We start from the raw sequence: 17,544 nt of genomic DNA, 5'->3' as shown, positions 1-17,544 counted from the left end.
AACCACACTATTGCTGGTTAAATGCACTTGGTGTGACAGCTTGACCAACCACACTACTGAGGGTTAAATGCACTTGGTGACAGGCGCAGCTTGCCCCTGATGTAGTATATGGCCAAAAAATGAACAGAATATTGCTGGTTAAATGCACTTGGTGTGACAGCTTGACCAACCACACTACTGAGGGTTAAATGCACTTGGTGATGGGCGCAGCTTGCCCCTGATGTAGTATATGGCCAAAAAATGAACAGACTATTGCTGGTTAAATGCACTTGGTGTGACAGCTTGACCAACCACACTACTGAGGGTTAAATGCACTTGGTGACGGGCGCAGCTTGCCCCTGATGTAGTATATGGCCAAAAAATGAACAGACTATTGCTGGTTAAATGCACTTGGTGTGACAGCTTGACCAACCACACTACTGAGGGTTAAATGCACTTGGTGACGGGCGCAGCTTGTCCCTGATGTAGTATATGGCCAAAAAATGAACAGACTATTGCTGGTTAAATGCACTTGGTGTGACAGCTTGACCAACCACACTACTGAGGGTTAAATGCACTTGGTGACGGGCGCAGCTTGCCCCAGATGTAGTATATGGCCAAAAAATAAACAGACTATTGCTGGTTAAATGCACTTGGTGTGACAGCTTCACCCTGATGTAGGCTTTAGCCAAAAAACAACCACACCATTGAGGGTTAAATGCACTTAGTGACAGGCGCAGCTTGCCCCTGATGTAGTATATGGCCAAAAAATAAACAGACTATTGCTGGTTAAATGCACTTGGTGTGACAGCTTCACCCTGATGTAGGCTTTAGCCAAAAAACAACCACACCATTGAGGGTTAAATGCACTTGGTCGCAGCTTGTGCTGGCGCACCACAAGACACAAAATGGCCGCCGATCACCCCAGAAAAAAGTGACTGACAAACGGTCTGGGCAGCCTAAAAACATTGAGCAATTGAATTTCAGCAGCTCAATGATGCACAGCTGCAGATCGATCGATTAATCAAGTCCTTTGAAGGAGTTAATCTGCCTAATCTCGCCCTACTGTCGCAGCCGCAACCTCTCCCTACGCTAATCAGAGCAGAGTGACGGGCGGCGCTATGTGACTCCGGCTTAAATAGAGGCTGGGTCACATGGTGCTCTGGCCAATCACAGCCATGCCAATAGTAGGCATGGCTGTGACGGCCTCTTGGGGCAAGTAGTATGACGCTTGTTGATTGGCTGCTTTGCAGCCTTTCAAAAAGCGCCAAGAAAGCGTCACAAAAGCGCCAAGAAAGCGACGAACACCGAACCCGAACCCAGACTTTTATGAAAATTTCCGGGTTCGGGTCCGTGTCACGGACACCCCAAAATTCGGTACGAACCCGAACTATACAGTTCGAGTTCGCTCATCCCTAGTTGAAACCCATCCAAGTTTCCGAAATGAAAACTTTTCTGGGCCTTCTCCTCAACATGGGCCTAACAAAAAAGCATGAATTGCGGTCATATTGGTCCACGAACCCAATTTATCACATGCCCATGTTCTCTGCTGTCCAGGACACAATTTGAGACCATCCTGCGTTTCCTGCACTTTAGCAACAACAGCACCTCCCGTCCCAGAGGCCACCCAGCTTTTGACAAGCTCCACAAAATTCAGCCCCTCATAGACCACTTTAACACCACATTTGCAGATTTGTAAACCCCTGAGCAAAACATCTGCGTAGACGAGTCCCTTATACATTTTACCGGGCGCCTTGGCTTCAAACAATACATTCCAAGCAAGCGCCCCCGGTATGGGGTCAAATTGTATAAGCTCTGTGAAAGGGCCACAGGCTATACCCACAAATTTTGGATCTATGAGGGTAAAGATCAGACCCTGGAGCCGGTCGGTTGCCCTGACTACCTGGGGAGCAGTGGGAAGACAGTCTGGGACTTGGTGTCACCCTTATTTGGCAAGGGGTACCATCTTTATGTGGACAATTTCTACACAAGTGTGCCCCTCTTCAGGCATTTGTTCCTAGAACAGAATGGCTGCTGTGGCACCGCGCGACCTAGTCGCCGGGGCTTCCCCCAACGGCTCGTTACCACCCGTATTGCAAGGGGAGGGAGGGCTGCCTTGTGTAACCAAGAACTGCTCCATTCACGCAGACAAGACAATCCAAATTGAACGAGCAACCAGTGTCATTGAAAAGCCCCTCTGTGTCCAAGACTATAATTCGCTCATGGGAGGGGTGGACTTCAATGACCAGATGGTAGCTCTCTATTTACTTTCCCACAGAACCAGACGCTGGTATAAGAAGGTGTCTGTATATTTGATTCAATTGGCTGTATATAATAGTTTTGTTCTCTACAGTAAGGCTGGGAGAACAAGATCCTTCCTCAAATTTCAGAAAGAGATCATCGAGAACCTCCTGTATCCAGGAGGTTCTGTGGCCCCAACCACCAGTGTAGTGAGCCGTCTACACGAGCGACATTTCCCCAGTGTCGTTGCCGGTACCTCAAACCAACCGCCACCCCGAAACAAATGTTGTGTCTGTAGCAGGAGTGGAATAAGGCGTGACACCCATCTATTTCTGTCCTGACTGCCCTGACCACCCTGTCCTATGCTTAGGGGAGTGTTTCCGGAAGTACCACACACAGGTAAACTTAGCATAGGGATTGCATCTCACAGGACAGGCACACAGGGCTATTAGGGCCCATTCACACAGAGCTGCTGCAAACCTCTCCTTTCACCTGGGACAAAGTGCATAATGTACTTCGCCACATCTCTAGGCATTTTGCGCTTTGCACATTGTCCCATGGGGAAGGGGAGGTTTGTCCTATAAAGGTAAAAAAAAATAAAAAAATCACCGGTAAGCAAAAAAGTTAATGTTCTGTTTCCAAAGTTCATAAAAGTTAATGTTCTGTTCAAAAGTTATTATAAAGTTCAGTTAATAAAATTTATTGCGTTGCGGCCTGGTTTTTTCTTTTTTGTTTAGTTTTTTTTACCTTCTAGGTGGACCAACCGATCGACCAGCTGCAGCACTGATGTGCATTCTGACAGAAGCATTGCGCTGCTGTCAGATTACACAAAAGTCGGTGTATGCGGCGCTGCAAGACGAGATTTCGCCTCTGCAGTAAAAAAGATATGTTTGTCGATGCTTATGAGCTGAGGGGGCGGTGGTGTTCATATGCTTTGGCAAACACTTTGTATAGAAAAAAAAACAAAACAAAAAAACCCGGCAATGATTTATTCATCCACATCGATTGATGTGAATGGAGAAATCAGGTTTGCCAGGGCATACGAGCTAAGTGGGTATAGATGTTGGGCGGAGCTCCTATGTCCTGGCCGACGCCTTTCCCCTCCTTTTTTTTTTGGCAGAGATTTTTTCATCTACATTGATCAATGCGAATGAAGAAATCTGTGCCGTTTAGTTTTTCTTTCAGCCCAGAGGCTGAACGAAAAAAAAAAAAATCTCATTACCTGTATGCTCAATATAAGGAGAATAGCAGAAACTCCCAATGCTGGCCATACATGTAATGATTGCTGAGACCCTCAAATGCCAGGGCAGTACAAACACCCCAAAAATGACCCAATTTTGGAAAGAAGACACCCTAAGGTCTTCGCTGATGGGCATAGTGAGTTCATCGAATTTTTTTTTTTGTCACAAGTTAGCGTAAAATTATGTTTGTTTTTTGGTTTTTTTTTCTTACAAAGTCTCATATTCCACTAACTTGTGACAAAAAATTAAAACTTCCATGAAATCACTATGCCCATCACGAAATACCTTGGGGTGTCTTCTTTCCAAAATGGGGTCACATGTGGGGTATTTATACTGCCCTGGCATTTTAGGGGCCCTAAAGCGTGAGAAGAAGTCTGGAATCCAAATGTCTAAAAATGCCCTCCTAAAAGGAATTTGTGACCCTTTGTGCCCCTAGGCTGTAAAAAAAGTGTCACACATGTGGTATCGCCGTACTCAGGAGAATTTGGGCAATGTGTTTTGGGGTGTCTTTTTACATATACCCATGCTGGGTGAGATAAATATCTGTGTCAAATGACAACTTTGTATAAAAAAATGGAAAAAGTTGACTTTTAGAGAGATATTTCTCTCACCCAGCATGGGAATATGTAAAAATACACCCCAAAACACGTTGCCCTACTTCTTCTGAGTACGGCAATACCACATGTGTGACACTTTTTTGCAGCCTAGGTGGGCAAAGAGGCACAAATTCTAAAGAGCACCTTTAGGATTTCACAGGGCATTTTTTACACATTTGGATTTCAAACTACTTCTCACGCAGTAGGGCCCCTAAAATGCCAGGGCAGTATAACTACCCCACAAGTGACCCAATTTTGGAAAGAAGACACCCCAAGGTATTTCGTGATGGGGATAGTGAGTTCATAGAAGTTTTTATTTTTTGTCACAAGTTAGTGGAAAATGATGATTATTATTATTATTTTTTTTTCTTACAATCATCATTTTCCACTAACTTGTGACAAAAAATAAAAAGTTCTATGAACTCACTATGCCCATCAGTGAATACCTTAGGGTGTCTACTTTCCGAAATGGGGTCATTTGTGGGTTTTTTCTACTGTCTGGGCATTGTAGAACCTCAGGAAACATGACAGGTGCTCAGAAAGTGTCACCACCAGACATCTGAGAAGCTCTGTCAGACGTTCTTCAGAACCTCCTGCTTGAGGTTGCTTTTGTTTTGCTTTCGATTTCTCATCTCGTTAGCCTCTCTCAGCTGTCATGTAGTTGCACTGATTGCATCCCTTTAACCACTTCAACCCCCCTAGCTGAAACCTCCTTAATGACCAGGCCACTTTTTACACTTCTGCACTACACTACTTTCACTGTTTATTGCTCGGTCATGCAACTTACCACCCAAATGAATTTTACCTCCTTTTCTTCTCACTAATAGAGCTTTAATTTGGTGGTATTTCATTGCTGCTGACATTTTTACTTTTTTTGTTATTAATCAAAATTGAACGGATTTTTTGCAAAAAAATGACATTTTTCACTTTCAGTTGTAAAATTTTTTTAAAAAAATGACATCCATATATAAATTTTTCGCTAAATTAATTGTTCTACATGTCTTTGATAAAAAAAATGTTTGGGTAAAAAAAAATGGTTTGGGTAAAAGTTATAGCGTTTACAAACTATGGTACAAAAATGTGAATTTCCGCTTTTTGAAACAGCTCTGACTTTCTGAGCACCTGTCATGTTTCCTGAGGTTCTACAATGCCCAGACAGTAGAAACACCCCACAAATGACCCCATTTCGGAAAGTGGACACCCTAAGGTATTCACTGATGGGCATAGTGAGTTCATAGAACTTTTTATTTTTTGTCACAAGTTAGCGGAAAATGATGATTTATTTTTTATTTTATTTTTTTCTTACAAAGTCTCATATTCTACTAACTTGTGACAAAAAATTAAAAATTCTAGGAACTCGCCATGCCCCTCACAGAATACCCTGAGGTGTCTTCTTTCCAAAATGGGGTCACTTGTGGGGTAGTTATACTGCCCTGGCATTTTAGGGGCCCATATGCGTGAGAAGTAGTTTGCATCTGGTATCGCCGTACTCAGGAGAAGTTGGGGAATGTGTTTTGGAGTGTCATTTTACATATACCCATGCTGGGTGAGAGAAATATCTTGGTCAAATGCCAACTTTGTATAAAAAAAATGGGAAATGTTGTCTTTTGCCAAGATATTTCTCTCACCCAGCATGGGTATATGTAAAATGACACCCCAAAACACATTCCCCAACTTCTCCTGAGTACGGCGATACCAGATGTGTGACAATTTTTTGCAGCCTAGGTGGGCAAAGGGGCACACATTCCAAAGAGCACCTTTCGGATTTCACCGGTCATTTTTTACAGATTTTGATTGCAAACTACTTCTCACGCATATGGGCCCCTAAAATGCCAGGGCAGTATAACTACCCCACAAGTGAACCCATTTTGGAAAGAAGACACCCCAGGGTATTCTGTGAGGGGCATGGCGAGTTCCTAGAATTTTTTGTCACAAGTTTTTGGAATATGAGACTTTGTAAGAAAAATAAAATTAAAAATCATCATCATTTTCCGCTAACTTGTGACAAAAAACAAAAAATTCTAGGAACTCGCCATGCCCTTTATGGAATACCTTGGGGTGTCTTCTTTCCAAAATGGGGTCACTTGTGGGGTAGTTATACTGCCCTGGCATTCTAGGGGCCCTAATGTGTGGTAAGTAGTTTGAAATCAAAATGTGTAAAAAATGACCTGTAAAATCCTAAAGGTGCTCTTTGGAATGTGTGCCCCTTTGCCCACCTAGGCGGCAAAAAAGTGTCACACATCTGGTATCGCCGTACTCAGGAGAAGTTGAGGAATGTGTTTTGGGGTGTCATTTTACATATACCCATGCTGGGTGAGAGAAATATCTTGGCAAAAGACAACTTTTCCCATTTTTTTATACAAAGTTGGCATTTGACCAAGATATTTATCTCACCCAGCATGGGTATATGTAAAATGACACTCCAAAACACATTCCCCAACTTCTCCTGAGTACGGCGATACCAGATGTGTGACACTTTTTTGCAGCCTAGATGCACAAAGCGGCCCAAATTCCTTTTAGGAGGGCATTTTTAGACATTTGGATCCCAGACTTCTTCTCACGCTTTCGGGCCCCTAAAATGCCAGGGCAGTATAAATACCCCACATGTGACCCCATTTTGGAAAGAAGACACCCCAAGGTATTCAATGAAGGGCATGGTGAGTTTATAGAATTTATTTTTTTGGGCACAAGTTGATTTTTTTTGTATTTTCTCACAAAGTCTCCCTTTCTGCTAACTTGGGACAAAAATTTAAATCTTTCATGGACTCAATATGCCCCTCACGGAATACCTTGGGGTGTCTTCTTTCCGAAATGGGGTCACATGTGGGGTATTTATACTGCCCTGGCTTTTTAGGGGCCCTAAAGCGTGAGAATAAGTCTGGAATATAAATGTCTAAAAAATTTTACGCATTTGGATTCCATGAGGGGTATGGTGAGTTCATGTGAGATTTTATTTTTTGACACAAGTTAGTGGAATATGAGACTTTGTAAGAAAAAACAAAAAAAAAAAAACTATTTCCGCTAACTTGGGCCCCCCGGTAAGGCTCCATTCAGACGTCTGTATGTGTTTTGCGGATCCGATCCATGTATCCGTGGATCCGTAAAAATCATACGGACGTCTGAATGGAGCCTTACAGGGGGGTGATCAATGACAGGGGGTGATCAGGGAGTGTATATGAGGTGATCACCCCCCTGTCAGGCTCCATTCAGACGTCCGTATGTGTTTTGCGGATCGGATCCATGTATCCGTGGATCCGTAAAAATCATACGGATGTCTGAATGGAGCCTTACAGGGGGGTGATCAATGACAGGGGGTGATCAGGGAGTGTATATGAGGTGATCACCCCCCTGTCATTGATCACCCCCCTGTAAGGCTCCATTCAGACGTCCGTATGTGTTTTGCGGATCCGATCCATGTATCCGTGGATCCGTAAAAATCATACGGACGTCTGAATGGAGCCTTACAGGGGGTGATCAATGACAGGGGGGTGATCAGGAAGTCTATATGGGGTGAGCAGGGGTGATCAGTGGTTCATAAGGGGTTAATAAGTGACAGGGGGGGGTGTAGTGTAGTGTAGTGGTGTTTGGTGCTACTTTACTGAGCTACCTGTGCCCTCTGGTGGTCGATCCAAGCAAAAGGGAGCACCAGAGGACCAGGTAGCAGGTATATTAGACGCTGTTATCAAAACAGCGTCTAATATACCTGTTAGGGGTTAAAAAAATCGCATCTCCAGCCTGCCAGCGAACGATCGCCGCTGGCAGGCTGGAGATCCTGTCTCTTACCTTCTGATCCTGTGAACGCGGAAATCACAGGAAATCACGGCTCTCGCGAGATGACGCGTATATGCGTCGCTGAGCGCAGGGCTGCCGCCTCCGGACCACAGATCTGCGTTAGGCGGTCCGGAGGCGGTTAAATCCTTTCCCATACTGCATCACTTTGTGGTTTATACAACTTCCTGGAGTGTGTGCATGCTGGATGCTACTACTGAGTCTTCTACAGATAAGTTTTGTTCATTCATTTGTGTTTTCCTGTTTGCTGGATCCCAGGTGACCCTGACTCCCTCCGTATCAAGTGTAGGGAGCCAGTGGTCGTGTCCCCTCACTATTATAGGGTGTTCAGGTGTTATACAGTCGAGGAACGAGGGTATGCAATCATCTACCATAGAGATTTTTGCATAGGCTGAGCAGTTAGGGAGAGAGCCAGGTCTGTTGCAGGGCTTACCCTTTGGTTCCTTAGTTTTGGATCCAGTCAGTCGGATCTTCATTTTGTGTCTTCTAGTTTTCTGTAAACCTTCCGTGACATTATAAACCGCCAAAACCGTCTTAAGCATGAATCCGGTTTCAACCTTGATTGACCGCATGCAGGGTCTTTCACTGGAGGTAGTAGATCTCCGGAAAACTGTCTCTCAGTTTGAGGTGACCGTTTCTGCTTGCGTTCATGGAATTTGTTCTGAGCCTAAAATCTCGCTTCCGGATACGTTCTCCGTGGGTAGTGAGAATTTTGTTCGTTTTAGAGAGGCTTGGAAACTCCATTTTTGCCTACTTCCCCATTCCTCTGGTGATGAGGAGCGGATGGTGGGGATCATCATCTCGCTGCTCAGGGATAACGCTCAGTCCTGGGCCTTTTCGCTGCCGGTGGGGGCACGGCCCCTCTGTTCAGTGGATGAATTTTTTTTTAGCCCTGGGTCAGATATATGATGATCCGGATCGTATTGCTCTGTCTGAGTCTAGACTACGTCTTTTATGCCAGGGTAAACAGTCCGCAGAGATATACTGTTCAGAATTTCGGAGATGGGCAGCTGATACTGGTTGGAATGATGCTGCACTCCGAAGTCAATTTTGCCATGGTCTTTCAGAGGGATTGAAAGATGCATTTGCCTTTCATGAGAGACCTACCTCCTTGGACACTGCCATGTCTCGGGCCGTTCGTATTGACAGGCATCTTAGAGAGAGAGAGAGGAGAGATCACTCCTTCCTGTCATACTCAGTCCAAGGACAGTGCAGCGGTCTCATTCAGTGCACAGGGGTCTCAGTTGCTCTCAATCCCTTATGAGCAGGAGCCCATGCAGGTGGGTTTGCTTGCCTCTGACAATAGAAGATTCAGCTCTCATAGGAAGGTTTGTTTCTATTGTGGAGGTATAAATCATTTGGCAAATGTTTGTCCCTCTAGGAGATTCAGGCAGTATTTTGAGAGTAATAAAGAAACAAAAAGAAAAAAACGTTCCATCTGTTACTATTGGCAAGGTTGATGCGGAAATTGAAGATTTTCCGTTTGCTTGTAGTTCCTGTTTTGTCCTACCTGCCAGGGTGGCGCTAGAGAGCAAGAACATTTTTGGTGAGATTTTTGTAGATAGTGGAGCAGCTGTCAATCTCAGTAATAATCAATTTGCTATAACTCATGGTTTCCAGGTATGCACTTTGGGAAAGGATATACCTGTTTTTGCTATTGATTCCGTTCCACTTTCTCAGAAATCGTTAAAGGGCATAGTTCACAATATCCGTTTGATTGTGAGTGATACTCATGTTGAGGATGTGTCATGTTTCGTCCTAAGCGCGTTGCCTACTCCTCTAGTGTTGGGGCTACCCTGGCTCACTAAACATAACCCCACCATTCATTGGCAAGCGAGGCAAATAAATGGTTGGAACGACTTTTGCAGAGAGAATTGCCTCACGACATCTGTTTCAGAGGTTTCTACTAAGACTGTACCATCTTTTCTCTCTGAATTTTCGGATGTGTTTTCTGAGAGTGGTGTTCAGGACTTCCCCCCTCACAGGGAGAACGATTGCCCTATTAATCTCACCCCAGGCGCCAAGCTGCCTAAATCTCGTTTATACAATCTCTCCCAACCTGAAAGGGTCGCTATGCGTGCCTATATCTCTGAGAGTCTGAGAAAGGGACACATACGACCCTCGAAGTCACCTGTTGCCGCTGTTTTTTCCTTTGTTAAGAAAAAAGATGGTTCTTTAAGATCATGTCTGGATTTCAGGGAGCTGAACAGTATCACAATTCGTGACCCTTATCCGCTTCCTCTGATCCCGGACCTGTTTAACAAGATTGTTGGGGCTAAAGTTTTTTCCAAGTTGGATCTAAGAGGGGCATACAACCTGGTCAGGGTCAGAGAAGGAGACGAATGGAAGACGGCCTTCAATACCCCTGAGGGCCATTTTGAGAATTTGGTTATGCCTTTTGGTTTGATGAATGCTCCAGCCGTCTTTCAGCATTTTGTGAACAGCATTTTTTATCATTTAATGGGGAAATTTGTATTAGTGTATCTAGATGACATTTAGATTTTTTCTCCTGATTTCAAAACTCATAAGGACCACCTACATCAGGTCTTGCTCATCCTGCGGGAGAATAAATTGTACGCTAAACTGGAAAAATGTGTGTTTGCGGTTCCAGAAATTCAATTTCTGGGGTTTCTTCTCTCCGCTTCTGGTTTTCGCATGGACCCCGAGAAGGTCCGCGCTGTGCTTGAGTGGGAGCTTCCTAAGAATCAGAAGGCGCTGATGCCTTTTTGGGGTTTTGCCAATTATTACAGGAAGTTTACTTTGAATTATTCCTCTGTTGCTAAACCACTCACTAATATGACTAGAAAGGGGGTAGATTTTTCCTCCTGGTCGGTAGAGGCGCGTAAGGCCTTTTCTAGTATCAAGGAGAGTTTTGCTTCCGCTCCCATCTTGGTACAACCTGATATTTCTCTGTCCTTCATAGTTGAGGTGGACGCTTCTGAGGTGGGTGTGGGTGCGGTCTTGTCTCAGGGTCCCTCTCCTGCCAAATGGCGACTGTGTGCCTTTTTCTCAAAGAAACTCTCCTCCGCAGAGAGAAATTATGATGTGGGAGATAGGGAGTTGTTGGCCATCAAGTTAGCTTTTGAGGAATGGCACCATTGGCTAGAGGGAGCCAGACACCCTATTACCGTGTTTACTGACCATAAGAATCTGGCCTACTTGGAGTCAGCCAAGGGTCTGAACCCGAGACAGGCCAGATGGTCTTTGTTCTTTCCAAGGTTTAATTTTGTTGTTACGTTCCGCCCTGGGGTTAAGAATGTGAAGGCGGATGCCCTGTCACGTTGTTTTCCGGGAGGTGGGAATTTTGAAGACCCGGGTCCCATTTTGGCTGAAGGTGTGGTGGTCTCTGCTCTTTATCCTGAATTGCAGGCAGAGGTTCAGGTAGCCCAGTCAAAGGCTCCTGATCTTTGTCCTCCTGGGAGGTTGTTTGTGCCTCTCGCTTTAAGACACAAGATTTTTAAGGAGCACCACGATACTGTCCTTGCTGGGCACCCGTGGGCAAGAGCCACAGTGGATCTCATCGCTCGGAGATTCTGGTGGCTGGCGCTTCGTAAGTCGGTTGAGGGTTTTGTGGCAGCCTGTGAGACCTGCTCTCGTGCCAAGGTCCCTCATTCACGGCCATCAGGTCCTCTCCTTCCGTTACCCATTCCTTCCCGTCCTTGGACACATCTGTCCATGGACTTCATTACGGACCTGCCTCATTCCTCGGGGAAGACTGTGATTCTGGTGGTGGTGGACCGTTTTAGCAAAATGGTGCATTTCATTCCTTTTCCTGGCTTGCCCAATGCTAAGACGCTGGCGCAGGCCTTTATTGATCACATTGTCAAACTGCATGGTATTCCTTCAGACATAGTCTCTGATAGGGGCACGCAGTTTGTTTCCAGATTCTGGAAGGCTTTTTGTTCTCGCTTGGGGGTTCGGTTGTCATTCTCTTCTGCTTTCCACCCGCAGTCGAATGGCCAGACAGAGCGTGTCAATCAGAATCTGGAGACATACTGTATCTGCGCTGTTTTGTGGCGGAGAATCAGGAGGATTGGTGTTCTTTTTTGTCCCTTGCTGAGTTTGCTTTAAATAACCGTCGTCAGGAGTCCTCTGATAAGTCACCATTTTTTGGTGCATATGGGTTTCATCCGCAGTTTGGGACATTTTCTGGAGAGGGGTCTTCTGGTTTACCTGATGAGGACAGATTCTCCTCGTCTTTGTCATCTATTTGGCAAAAGATTCAGGATAATCTAAAGAGCATGAGTGAGAGATATAAGCGTGTGGCGGATAAGAGACGTGTGCCTGGTCCGGACCTGAATGTTGGTGATCTGGTGTGGTTGTCTACTAAGAATATCAAATTGAAGGTTCCCCCCTGGAAGTTGGGTCCTAAGTTTATTGGGCCTTACAAAATCTTGTCCGTCATCAATCCTGTTGCCTACCGTCTTGATCTTCCTCAGACTTGGAAGATCCATAATGTTTTTCATAAGTCCTTATTAAAACCTTATGTCCAACCCATTGTACCCTCGTCTTTGCCTCCTCCTCCGATTGTGGTTGATGGTAATCTTGAATTTCAGGTCTCTAGGATTGTGGATTCTCGTGTTGTTCGCGGTTCTCTCCAGTACCTCGTTCATTGGGAGGGTTATGGTCCTGAGGAGAGGATGTGGGTCCCAGTGACGGACATTAAGACCACTCGTCTCATCAGGGCTTTCCATAGGTCCCATCCTGAGAAGGTGGGCTCTGAGTGTCCGGAGTCCACTCATAGAAGGAGGGGTACTGTCACCACCAGACATCTGAGAAGCTCTGTCAGACGTTCTTCAGAACCTCCTGCTTGAGGTTCCTTTTGTTTTGCTTTCGTTTTCTCATCTCGTTAGCCTCTCTCAGCTGTCATGTAGTTGCACTGATTGCATCCCTTTAAATCCCTTCCCATACTGCATCACTTTGCGGTTTATACAACTTCCTGGAGTGTGTGCATGCTAGATGCTACTACTGAGTCTTCTACAGATAAGTTTTGTTCATTCATTTGTGTTTTCCTGTTTGCTGGATCCCAGGTGACCCTGACTCCCTCCGTATCAAGTGTAGGGAGCCGGTGGTCGTGTCCCCTCACTATTATAGGGTGTTCAGGTGTTATACAGTCGAGGAACGAGGGTATGCAATCATCTACCATAGAGATTTTTGCATAGGCTGAGCAGTTAGGGAGAGAGCCAGGTCTGTTGCAGGGCTTACCCTTTGGTTCCTTAGTTTTGGATCCAGTCAGTCGGATCTTCATTTTGTGTCTTCTAGTTTTCTGTACACCTTCCATGACAGAAAGTCAGAGCTGCTTCAAAATGCGGAAATTCAAATTTTTGTACCATAGTTTGTAAACGCTATAATGTTTACCCAAACGATTTTTTTTTTTTACCCAAATTTTTTTTTTATCAAAGACATGTAGAACAATAAATTTAGAGAAAAATTTATATAGAAATGTAATTTTTATTTTATTTTTACAACTGAAAGTGAAAAATTTCATTTTTTTGCAAACAAATCGGTAAATTTCGATTAATAACAAAAAAAGTAAAAATTTCAGCAGCAATGAATTACCACCAAATGAAAGCTCTATTTGTGAGAAGAAAAGGAGGTAAAATTCATTTGGGTGGTAAGTTGTATGACCGAGCAGTAAACGGTGAAAGTAGTGTAGTGCAGAATTGTAAAAAGTGGTCTGGTCATTAAGGGTGTTTAAGCTAGGGGAGCTGTGGTGGTTAATGTCCAGAATGAACATAGTGTAGGTAGCATTGCCAAACAATAAAGTTAGTAGCTAACTTTGTATTTAATAGCAGTGGGGAAAACTAAAAAAGTGACAGATTATAGGATAAGAGCTGGGAACTAATACTGGGGCTGTGGACAGGCTGATTCTGTATAAGCCCTTTGTGTTTCTTCACATAGCTCATTTGCTTACAAGGTAAATATCTATATAGTAGGTGGCATTAAAGAGACAGTTTTCTTCTTTCTGGAGAGTTAATTTGCATAGCTGGTAGTGACAGTGAGTCACTGCTAGTTTTACCTGCTACTGACGGCAGAGGGAAACATACCACATCTACAGAGAGCTCTGTAAGTACAGCAGTTTTAGGCTCCATTCACACGTCCGTAATTGTGGTCCGCATCCGTTCAGCAATTGTGCGGAACGGGTGCGGACCCATTCATTCTCTATGGGGACAGAATGGAGGCGGACAGCACACAGTGTGCTGTCCGTATCCGCATTTCCGGAGCACGCTGCCGATCTTCCGGGCCGCGTCCTAATCTCGTCTGCAATTGTGGACAAAAATAGTCATTTATATATGGGGGTGCCGTCCAGGTGTATTGTGGATCCACAATACACTACGGAAGTGTGAATGGACCCTTAAAGAGAATCAGAACATGACCTATTGTTTAAATCACGTTTTTATGTTAAAAATAGTTTTTAAGAATTTTTGCTGAGTTTTTTTTCTTCAAATTTTCACACTAGCCACTATGTCTAATAATAGGGCATGATTTCCTGTTCTGTAGAGGTAACTTTTCAGTAGCGATTATTATTATTACCAGAAGCAGGATTGCAATGATAAGTAACACCTCTATATAGATAACACAGAATCCACCATTCACAATAAGTGATATCGCAGCTTATCTCCTCCCTCCTGACCTCTTCAGAGGTCACAGAGCATGCCTAGAAAACTTTCCCATAGAGGTCAATAGGGTCAGCTCCTGTCCTTTGTGTCTATGGCCCATATGACTGTTCTCAAGAAGCGCAAGAAGTCTTAAAGGGTTTGTGTCATCTCAAGGTAGAATACGCCACCAATGTTTGATAGGTCCAGTTCCCACCTCTGGGACCCGCACCCATCTCTAGAATGGAGCCTGCAAAGTCCATGGAACTGCTGAAAATAGCCAAGCGATGGCTCAGCTATTTCTGCCAGGTCCATAGAAGTGAATGGAGCGGTGGGTGCCTTTGCAGGGTCTGCTTTCCTTTGCAGGCTCCGTTTTAGAGATAGCTGCGGATCTCAGAGGTGGGACTCGCAGCTATCAGACATTGTTGGTTTATCCTAGTGATATGCCACCACTGCTTGAGATGACACATCCCCTTTCACATAATTTAGACCTAGAGGTCAGTGTGAAAACTTTACAACTTTCTGTTTTTTTATATATAGATAGTGACATGGAAAATGAAAAAGAAAGTCACCCAAAATTCAACAAAAATATATGCTTAACATAAAAACATAATTTCCTGATGACACATTGCCTTTAAGGCACTGTATGACTGTAGGCACACTATAGCGCAATGTAGGCACGTTTGGCAGTATGCCATTATGAGGGCACAGTATGTAAGTGATGAATTACACTCTGGTCGCAGTTAGATATTATGTTGACACTATGTGGGCAAAATGTTATGCTTTTTAGTGGGAAGGAACATTTTTTGCATATAAGCCACATTCAAATACTGGCAACATCTGACTGTCTCCTTTTAACAAACCCAGCGTACCCCCCATTAACTGTTCTAGAGTGTCTCAGTAAATGGTACCAGCTAGAGTGCCTCTGTAAATATTTCCAGCATGTGCCCATAAACCAGCCAGCCAAAGAGTGCCCTATAAACAGTTGGAGGCACAGAATGACCCCATATTTAGTGGCAGCAAAATAGTCACCGTCTAGAAAAGGCCATGGTGACCAGTATACATCTATAACGTGTCCAAGAATAGACTATCCCCACAAACAATGTCTCAGTCACAGTGTGCCCCCATAAGCAGTTCTCCAGGTGGAGCGTACCCCCATAAACAGTGCCCCAAGCTGAGCGTGCTCCCATATATATAGTGACAGACAATAAGTAATAAAAATGGAACTGCTCAAAGGTTAGCTTCTCCTCCAGTCTATCAGCAGGAATCAGTACCAGGGGACTGTTCCATTTATTCTAGTGGTGTTTCAAGGCTCTTTAATAGCTGGAACATAGATTTTCAGGCTACCTATAGATGACTTCATGGACACAGTTGTCTTCTTCTGGGGGAGAGCTAATTTGCATTTCATTTCCCAAGGAGCATTGCCTGTAAGGCTAGGTCTACACGACGACACTGCTGTCTACACGACGATGGATTTTTCTGCGACTGTCGCGTTGCAGTCGCAGCATGTCGCATGTTGCAGCGCGACACCATAGACTGCCATTATAAAAATTGTCGCGCGACATTGGTGCAACAAAATGCAGCGCGCCAAATGTTGCAGTGTAGTTGTGCCCTATCTGTCGCGCAACTTATTGTCGCGCGACAAATATCGTCGTGTAGACCTAGCCTAAGAGCCCTTGCAGACAAGTGTGTCCAGATTAGGTCCGGATGCTTTGCGAGTGAAAAATGTGCGATTTCGAAGGGAAAGTCAGTTTTGCCTGCGATCGCGTTCAGTTTTTATCGCGCGGGAGCAATGCGTTTTGCACGCGTGTGATAAAAAACTGAATGTATACAAACAACATCTCTTAGCAACCATCCGTGAAAAATGCATCGCATCCGCACTTGCTTGCGGATGCGATGCGATTTTCACGCAGCTCTATTCACTTATATGGGGAAAATTGCAGAATATAGAACATGCTGCGATTTTTCACGCAATGAACACGTGATGCGTGAAAACCAACGCATATGTACACAGCCCCATTAAAATGAATGGGTCCGGATTCCGTGCGGGTGCAATACATACGCATCATGCATTGCACTCGTGCGGAATACTCGCTCGTGTGAAAGGGGCCTAAGACTCTCTACAGTAGCTAGAAGTCTCCACAAGGAGAAAGAATTTTCCCAGAGAGATGTTACAAAAAGTTTACCTTTGTATTGGAGGCTCCAATACAATCAAAAAGTCCAGCTGAAAAAATACATGTGCAGGCACAATGCACAAGAACAAGATTTTGGATAGAGAGGAAAATAAATTTTTTAAATATTTGTATCTATGTCCCTCATCAAATAAGTGTCCTGACAATGGGCATCAGATAAGGGTCAGATCTTTCTTTGCATGGCTACTTTCAGTCAGATAAAGCCAAAAGCCTTTCTTTGGGGACAACAGCCTTATCTCTTAGAAGGTGCAAACATCTATACAAGTTCTATTACAATACCATAATCCTTGTTTTGTAGCCTATTATGTGATATGTCTATAAAGTCATAAAAGGTATTAAGTTTCCCTTTACAAAACTATTGCATCCCCTGCTCACCTGGCATCTGATGGTCACCTTGTGCATGTCTGAAGTGACAGCCTTTTGACATCTAGTAGTTTTGACAGGAAATATTGTAATCTCTACCACAGGTTTCAGGATGGACCCCACCCAGAGGAGAGGCAGGGGTACCGGTAACTTCTAAAACGAACTAATGGTTTGCTTTTTATATGAAATCGTTCTGTAGTTTTACTGAGAACAAAACTATTCTAGTGTAAATTCTTGGGTGTATATGTAAAAGCTGTTTGCATATTTTATATTATGGTAATGCAGTGATATACTGGGTTGGAAATACCTGGAGATGCACAAGTGTAAATGAACTGAGAACAATAGTATATGTCATGAATATACTCAAGTCTGTTTCAGATATTGGGTGAGGATGGCGACAATAGGCAAAATGATTGTCAAAGAGGTTACCTGTATTCTGAAATGTTGATGGCCCTCGTAGCGCTTGTATGCAAAGCCATCTTTTAACAATACAATCATCTCGAAATAATCTAGCTTCTGAATTATGAGTTGGCCAAATAGGTTAAGG

At 44.1% G+C, this 17,544-nt stretch overlaps 1 protein-coding gene across 1 annotated transcript in view; it reads right to left on the bottom strand.

Moving 5' to 3' along the window:
• The window catches only part of S1PR4 (sphingosine-1-phosphate receptor 4), a 34,393-nt gene extending 17,251 nt beyond the window's left edge, over window positions 1-17,142 (bottom strand). Inside the window, exon 1 of the mRNA XM_044284620.1 lies at window positions 17,010-17,142. The gene's annotated coding sequence lies outside the window, so the exon portion shown is untranslated. The remainder of the gene's footprint in view (window positions 1-17,009) is intronic.
• Between the last annotated feature and the right edge of the window lie 402 nt (window positions 17,143-17,544).

The sequence above is a fragment of the Bufo gargarizans genome, chromosome 1 (assembly GCF_014858855.1).
Source record: "Bufo gargarizans isolate SCDJY-AF-19 chromosome 1, ASM1485885v1, whole genome shotgun sequence".
Classification (NCBI taxonomy): Eukaryota; Metazoa; Chordata; class Amphibia; order Anura; family Bufonidae; genus Bufo; species Bufo gargarizans.
Note: the sequence above shows the minus strand (reverse complement) of the source record. Positions and strands in the feature narration are given on the sequence as shown.